We start from the raw sequence: 6,000 nt of genomic DNA, 5'->3' as shown, positions 1-6,000 counted from the left end.
CTTATATCTGCAAGATTTATCTAGAATCATGTCTTTCTGTTTGAGAATCACTGTTTAGTATTTCCTTTAATGTAGTTTTACAGGTGATGACTTCTCTATTTGTTTTAGCCTGAAGATATTTTTACTTCAGCTTAATGCTGTATAGTATTTTCACTAGCATAGAAATCAATTCGTTTCTTTTAGTGCATTGAAGGCATCACTGAATTTTTTTTCTGATTATTACTCATTTGAAATTAGTATCTCTTTTTGGCAGTTTTTAAGACTGTCTTTTTATATGTGGTTTTGTAAAGTTTTGCTATAATATGTATGGTGGGTTACTTTGTGTTTTTCATGCTTGGACTTTTTAATTTCACGGATGATGTCTTTCATCAGTTTTGGAAAACTCACAGCCATTATCTTTTTCTTAAGTGAGAGGAGAAGAGATAAACAGATTCCTGCATGCACCCCAACCAGGATCACCTAGCAACCCCCTTCTGGGTCTGATTCTCGAATCAACCAACCTGTTTTTAGCACCTGAGGCTGAGCTTTTGGCAAGCAGGGACCATTTTATGCATTTTCCCCATATACACATATGTACTACCACTCACCCTCTACCCAAAATTCTAACTCAGAGATGAGATGTAAATAAACACAATTATATATTTGCTCACTTGATATTATAAATTCCAGAGTAAATTAACAGGAACAATTGGTTTTATTCTGTATTAAAATAAAATATAGTAAAAGCTGGTTAGAAAAAAAAATAAGTACATGTCAATAATAACAAATGTAAATGGATTAAATGCTCTAATCAAAAGATATAAGGTAGCTGCATAGATAAGAAAATAGGACCCATACATATGCTGTTACAAAAAACCCACCTCAGAACAAAAGATACACATAGACTGAAAGTGAAGGGATGGAAAAAATTATTTCACACAAATGGGAGTGAAAAAAAAAGCTGGGGTAGCAATACCTATATCTGACAAAAATAACCTTTAAAACAAAGGCTATAGTAAGGGATAAAAGTCACCACATAATGATAAAGGGAGCAAACCAACAGGAGGATATAACCATTATAAATATTTATGCACCTAATATAGGAGCACCTAAATATATAAAGCAGATTTTGATGGACATAAAGGGAGAGATCAACAACAATAGTATAATTATAGAGGATTTTAATACCGCACTAACATCAATGGGTAGATCCTCACGAAAGAAAATTAACAAAGAAACAGCAGCCTTAAATGACACACTAGATCAACTGGATTTAATTGATATCTTCAGAACCTTTCACCCTAAAGCAGCAGAATATACATTATTTTCAAGTGTTCATGGTACATTCTCTAGGATAGACCACATGTTAGGACACAAAACAAGTCTAAATAAATTTAAGAAGACTGAAATCATATCAAGCATCTTCTTGGATCACAATGGCATGAAACTAGAAATCAACTACAGTAGAAAAACTGAAAAACATTAAAACACTTGGAGGCTAAATAGCATGCTATTAAATAACAAATGGGTTAACTAAGAGATCAAGGAAGAAATAAAAAATTTCCTTGAAGCAAATGAAATTGAACATACAACAATTCAAAATTTATGGGACACAGCAAAAAGCAGTCTTGAGAGGGAAGTTCATAGCATTACAGACATATGTTAAGAAGCAAAAAAAAAAAAAAAAAAAAGCTTAAATAAACAACAACTTAACACTGCATCTAAAAGAACTAGAAAAAGAACAACAAATAAAGCTCAGAGGGAGTAGAAGGAAGAAAATAATAAAGATCAGAGTGGAAATGTATGACATAGAGGCTAATAAAATAATACAAAAGATCAATGAAACCAAGAGCTGGTTCTTTGAAAAGGTAAACAAGATTGATGAACCTTTAACCAGACTCATAAAAAAAAGAGAGAGGACTCAAAAAATTATAAACAAAAATGGAAAAGTAACAACTGACACCACAGAAATGCAAAGGATTGTAAGAAAATACTATGTAGTTCTAGATGCCAAAAATTTGGACAACCTAGGTGAAATTAATAAATTCCTAGAAACATACAATCTTCCAAAACTCAATCTGGAAGAATCAGAAAACCTAAACAGACCAATTACAACTAATGAAATTGAAACAGTTATCACAAGACTCCCAACAAACAAAAGTCCTGGACCAGATGGCTTCCCAGGCAAATTTTACCAAATAGTCAAAGAATAACTAACACCTATCCTTCACAAGCTATTTCAAAAAATTCAAGAGGAGGAAAGACTCCCAAGCTCCTTTTATGAGGCAAGCATTATCCTCATTCCAAAACCAGGTAAAGACACTACAAAGAAAGAAAACTATAGACCAATATCCCTGATGAACACAGATACTAAAATTCTCAACAAAATATTAACAAATCAGATCCAGCAATACATTAAAAAAGTCATACATCATTATCAAGTGGGATTTATTCCAGGGAGGCAAGGCTGGTACAATATTTGCAAACCAATCAATGTGACTTATCATATAAACAAAAGGAAGGATAAAAATAACATGATTATATCAATAGATGCAGAATAAGCATTTGATAAAATCCAGCACCCATTTATGATCAAAACTCTCAGCAAAGTGAGAATATAGGGAAGATACCTCAACATGATAAAGGCCATCTATGACAAACCCACTGCCAACATCATACTCAATGGGCAGAAATTAAAAGCAATCCCCTTAAGACCAGGAACAAGGCAGGGGTTCCCCCTTTCACCACTCTTATTCAACATAATTCTAGAAGTCCTAGCCACAGCAATCAGACAAGATGAAAAAATAAAAAGCATCCAAATTGGAAAAGAAGAAATAAAACTATCATTATTTGCTGATGACATGATACTGTACATAGGAAACCCTAAAGTCTCAAAAAACTACTAGACCTGAGAAATGAATTCAGCAAGGTGGCAGGATAAAAAATTAATATTCAAAAATCAGTGGCACTTTTATACACCAACAGTAAACTGTCTGACAGAGAAATTATGTAAAAAATCCCCTTCACTATTGCAACAACAACAAAAATAAAGTACCTAGGAGTAAATTTAACCCAGGAGGTAAAAGACTTATACTCAGAAAATGATAAGATGTTGAAAAAAGAAATCAAGGAAGATACAAACAAGTGGAACTATATACCATGTTCATGGATAGGAAGAAAAGACATCATTAAAATGTCTATATTACCCAAAGCAATCTATTAGTTCAATGCAGTTTCTATTAAAATACCAATGACATACATCAAAGATATAGAACAAATATTTCAAAAATTTATATGAAACTAGAAAAGAACATGAATAGCCTCAGCAATCTTGAAAATGAAGAAGAAAGTGGGAGGTATCACACTTCCTGATATCAAGTTATACTACAAGGCCATTGTACTCAAAACAGCTTGGTACTGGCATAGGATAGGCACACAGATCAATAAAACAGAACAAAGAACCAGAAATAGACCGACCCCTTTATGGTCAATTCATATTTGACAAAGAAGGCAAGAGCATACAGTGGAGTCAAGACAGTCTCTTTAATAAATGTTGGGAAAATTGGACAAATACATGCAAAAAAAAATGAAACTAGACCACCAACTTACACCATTCAAAAATATAAATTAAAAATGGATAAAAGACTTAAATGTAAGTCATGAAACCATAAACATCTTGGAAGAAAACATAGGCAGTAAAGTCTCTGATATCTCTTGTAGCAATATTTTTATGGATATATCTCCACAGGCAAGTGAAATAAAGGACAAAATAAATAAATGGGATTATATCAAACTAAAAAGCTTTTGCACAGTAAATGACACCATTAACAAAATAAAGGGACAGCCCACACAATGGGAGAATATATTCGCCAACACATCTGGTAAGGGGTTAATAATTAAAATTTATAAAGAACATCTAAAACTAAACACCAAGAATATAAATAATTCAATTAAAAATGGGCAAAAGAACTGAATAGACACTTCTCCAAAGAGGACATACAGATGACCAATAGGTATATGAAAAAATGTTCAATATCACTAATCATCAGAGAAATGCAAATTAAAACCACAATGAGATACCACCTCACACCTGTCAGAATGGCACTTATTAACAAAACAACACTCAATTGTTGTTCTGGTGAGGGTGTGGAGAAAAGGGAATCTTCCTACACTGCTGGTGGGAATGTAAACTTGTGCAATCACAGTGGAAAATAGTATGGAGTTTTCTCAAAAAATTAAAAATGGAACTGCCTTTTGACCCAGCTATCCCACTTTCAGGAATACATTCTAAGAATAGCAAATCACTGATTCAAAAGAAGATATGCTAATAAATTATTACTGCTTTTTTTTGTGGGGTGTTTTACCCTTTGGTTTGTTTTTTTTTACTTTTTACTCTTTATTAATTCTAATTAGTGCTATCAACAAGACCACCCTCAGATGCCAATAAGAAAGAGGAAATCAAATATTATGGATACAAAAGAAAGAGAGGTAACACAAATAGATGTGGAAAAATCTATGGAGAAAAGACTTAACATATTGGAAGCCTTGGAGCTAAATGACAGAGAATTTAAAATAGAAATCTTAAAAATACTCAGAGATCAGCGGTAGAGCGTCGGCCTAGCGTGCGGAGGACCCGGGTTCGATTCCCGGCCAGAGCACATAGGAGAAGCGCCCATTTGCTTCTCCACCCCTCCGCCGCGCTTTCCTCTCTGTCTCTCTCTTCCCCTCCCGCAGCCAAGGCTCCATTGGAGCAAAGATGGCCCGGGCGCTGGGCATGGCTCTGTGGCCTCTGCCTCAGGCGCTAGAGTGGCTCTGGTCGCAATACGGCGACGCCCAGGATGGGCAGAGCATCGTCCCCTGGGGGGCAGAGCACCGCCCCTGGTGGGCGTGCCGGGTGGATCCCGGTCGGGCGCATGCGGGAGTCTGTCTGACTGTCTCTCCCTGTTTCCAGCTTCAGAAAAATGAAAAAAAAAAATACTCAGAGATATACAAGAAAACACAGAAAGGCAATATAGGGAGATCAGAAAACAACTCAATGAACACAAAGAATATATTACCAAGGAAATTGAAACTATAAAAACAAATCAAACAGAAATGAAAAACTCAATTCACGAGCTGAAAAACGAGGTAACAAGCTTAGCTAGCAGAACAACCCAGATTGAAGATAGGATTAGTGAAATAGAAGACAAACAACTTGAGGCACAACAGAGAGAAGAAGAAAGAGACTCAAAAATAATAAAAAACGAGAAAGCCCTACAGGAATTATCTGACTCCATCAGAAAGAATAACATAAGAATAATAGGTATATCAGAGGGAGAAGAGAAAGAAAATGGAATGGAGAATATACTCAATCAAATAATAGACGAGAACTTCCCAAGCCTGTGGAAAGAACTAAAGCCTCAAATTCAAGAAGCAAACAGAACACCGAGTTTTCTTAACCCCAACAAACCCACTCCAAGGCACATCATAATAAAGATGACACAAACCAATGACAAAGAAAAAATTCTCAAGGCAGCCAGGGAAAAGAAGAGTACAACATATAAAGGAAGGCCTATTAGATTATCATCAGATTTCTCAGCAGAAACTCTACAAGCTAGAAGAGAGTGGACCCCAATATTTAAAGCCCTGAAAAAGAGGAACTTTCAGCCAAGAATACTATACCCATCAAAGCTATCCTTCAAGTATGAAGGAGATATAAAAACATTCACAAATACAGAAAAGATGAGAGAATTTATCAACAGAAAGCCCCCACTCCAGGAAATACTAAAGGGGGGTTTTCCAACCAGATTCAAAGAACAAAAGAAAACAACACCACAAGTAACAGCTCCACCAAGAACACAATAAAACCAAACTTAAACTGTGACAACAAAGGAAAAAAAAAGGGGGGGAGAGAATGGAGATTAACAGTAGCAAAGGACGATGAAGTGCAGAAATACTTATAAGATAGGGTACTACAATGAATATGGTAGGTACCCTTTTCATTACTTAATGGTAACCACCCTAGAAAAAACCACCACAAAA

This window comes from Saccopteryx leptura, chromosome 1, assembly GCF_036850995.1.
Source record: "Saccopteryx leptura isolate mSacLep1 chromosome 1, mSacLep1_pri_phased_curated, whole genome shotgun sequence".
NCBI classification, from domain to species: domain Eukaryota; kingdom Metazoa; phylum Chordata; class Mammalia; order Chiroptera; family Emballonuridae; genus Saccopteryx; species Saccopteryx leptura.
The sequence above is the reverse complement of the archived record's forward strand: the minus strand, read 5'-3'. Positions refer to the sequence as shown.